Genomic DNA, 3,178 nt, shown 5'->3' with positions numbered 1-3,178 from the left:
GCAAGGCCCAGGCCCAGCGCGGGCAGCCCTCCCGGAGAGCCCGGCTGCCACACGCTGGCGCTGCCGGAGCTGTGCCCTTCACGGCCTGCTCATAACTCTTTTCCTGGATGATTTCCCCAGTGCGCTGCAGCGCTCCTGTTGTCCTGCACAGAATATATTGTCTTTCTAACTCTCCTACAAGCAATTAATTATGTTCTGAAGCTGTCTTAAGATTGCCATAGTGCTTGTGCAATCGTGCTAGCAGTCAGGATAGCAGCAACACAAGCCTGTCCCTGGGGCCGTTCATTTCAGTCATCACAGGTCAATGAAGAATGAATCCCTGCTAAACCGCAAATGCCTAACGAGCACAGCCGGGCAGGGCTGTTTGATTAACCTTTTCAGTAGAAAACCACAAGACTGTCAAAAGCAAACCTTTCTGGAGAATCACTGGGGTGAAATTGTATACCAGGGCTTCTTGGCTCCAAGGCATTTGCCATTAGCAAGATATTTTGGCTAATATTTGACAAAATATTTGCCTGGGTATTTGTCCGTAAGCAGGCTCAGTAAGACAGTGTTTGTAGACCATTTCCCTCTCTGACCCTGTCAAACAGCATTTGCCATGGATCTTCCAAGCAGATGCCTGTTCTTCATAGCCATTTAAATACAGAACAGTAGCCTTCCGAAGGGCATCTGTACATACAGCAACAGCACGCAAAGCGTGTGACCAGCTGATCACCTTGGTCAAAATGCCTTTTCATTCTCATCACTGGCACTGTGGAGAGAATCTTCACAGGAACCACCCCTGGGTGCTGTTTTTTCCCTTATTCCTGTGCAAGTCAGTTCATCTCTGCATGGAACATGAGGCAATGTTAATAACTAGATGCCTGTAAGCACTCCATAGCTGGATCCTACTCATCCGCAACAAACACCCGAGCAGTATCCAAGCCTGTGTGTTAGACAGGAATGCAGAAAAAGGAGTTGGTTTGTCACTAAATGAGATGTTCCCCGTTGCTTCTGATTACTCATAAACCTAGGCAAGTAATCTGTTTGAAAGAGCTGGTTTTGTGTACAAACCTCTCTGCAATCATTTTTTATATATCAGTCATACTGAAAAAAGGATACCTCTCCATTTGCGGTATGTACGGTTTAGGCTTGATTTTTCTCAGCTTGATTGAACTCAGTGCTTTTGAAATCGGTATATCAGGAATGATTCAAATTTCTCAACTTTAGCAAATATTAGAACCATTTACTACGGTTACTTTCAGGGAGAAACGTAAATCACCTGGCAAGGGCATATAAAGCCATCAAAACACAAATGATTAAGCCAGTTGATGGGTGTAACTTGATCAGAAAATATAACATTAATAAAATATGCACAGAAAAATTAATAATTTACACTAATTAGAGGCTTAGGGGAAATAGAAAATAAATAGGTTCCTGAAAAGAGCTAAGGGGAAAAATCAAGAAGAATAGGGCTGTAAATAGCTGCAATTCTCATTTTCCTTGCACTGTCTGCCCACTCCAGTTTCCGTGTGAGGATAACACACAGTAAGTTTTCACATCCACTGAACACCAAGTGGTTACAAGCTGCATTGTTTTGTCATTCCTACAGTCACCTACTCTCTCTTCTGATCAACTCATACCCGTTCTACAGTATCTGCAGCTATTTTGTCACTACTGAATGTGTTTGAGGGACTACTGTCCCAGTCAGCTTATACAAATATATAGGCAAAAAAGAACCGTATTCTTTCTGCTTCTGAAATCCAAAATGTGATGTTTTATTGCATATTTTGTCATAGTCACTACCTGACACATTACCCAAACCTTCATTTAGACCTACAAACACAAACAGGGAAAAGACACACACGATACCTGCCAGCCTAAACCATGGGCTCTTCGTGGAAGGCCGAAGCTCCAAGCCCAGCTCTTGCAAGGGAACATGTACCAAACTCAGAGTTGGTGTTAACAGTTCATTAAATTTCATAAAGGTGTAAAGATAAATAATGTGTGTTTGACTTTATTCTTGCACATGACTGCAGATAATAAGCACACATAAAAAAACCCCATTAACATATATTGTATTAAATCCATGTATTCTTGGCAAACGCTTTCCTACGAGTACATACTTCCTCATGTTAACAAAATGCACACGCCACCTGGTACAGGATCTTGTACAAAATTATTAGGTTACCAGTACATAGATGTGCTTTAATCTTCTTTCATGTGAGATGCAACAATGCAGCTACTGCTTGACTGCATTACTAGAACTTTTCCTGACAGAATAAACTTGTTCTTTTGTCAACATTCTTAAAAAAAATTTAAAAAAAATCCTTGAGTTTAATTTGTCTGCTACAAATCTGCTCTGAGATTCCGACAAGCATCTTTAAGATGTTTGTAAAAGGCATAGGAGGAATCCAGACCCTCCTGTTTGCAGCCACAAATGCCTTTTGGCATCATGCCTCCATGCCTTTTATAAGCCCTTGCAAAAGGCACCCACAGGCTTTGCGTGTTGCTGAGCCCAATGCTGCTGAGGCTTCCTAAGCGACTGCACCTAAGGATCTGGCAAAAATAAGCTGTGAAAGATGCAGGAGAATGCCAGTGAGTCCTCCACTCCATCCCAGAGCTGGGATGTCAGACCATCTTGTTTCCACAGAGCTGTTACACCAAAGCCCTCAGCCTTCAGGCAGGATTAACCCCCATGTTCAGACAGTCAGGGCACCACTCAAAACATTTTACAGATTGCACAAAGTTTGCGTTTCTTTTTTTTTTTATACATAGTTGTTTAAAGTATAGAGATTTGCACAAAGAAATATAAGTGAGCTGTTAAAGCAGAAAATACATCTTATCAGTTTCAAAAGACACATTCAAAATATCAAACATAATTACTTATTATTTTTCTTTAGTTATCATGAAACTGATGATAATTGCCTTCATTCCTATATTTAACCCAGAAAGTATGTCCTTAGCAAACTGCAAGACTGTCTAATAAAATATGATATAAAATTTAGGACAAAACCATTCATCATTGTTCAATAGTGATCCGCAATTAAGACAGGTAAGAATTCTGATCTATCTAATCTATTTCATAAAACCATTATGTAACTCCAGAGACATTGATCAGCACAATAAATTTGCACTAAGACAGAGATGAGAAATGCAAACATAGAAGAACTTAAGGACTCAGTTTCAGAAACTCTGA

Source organism: Nestor notabilis, unplaced genomic scaffold, assembly GCF_000696875.1.
Source record: "Nestor notabilis isolate BGI_N333 unplaced genomic scaffold, ASM69687v1 scaffold33611, whole genome shotgun sequence".
Classification (NCBI taxonomy): Eukaryota; Metazoa; Chordata; class Aves; order Psittaciformes; family Psittacidae; genus Nestor; species Nestor notabilis.
Note: the sequence above shows the minus strand (reverse complement) of the source record.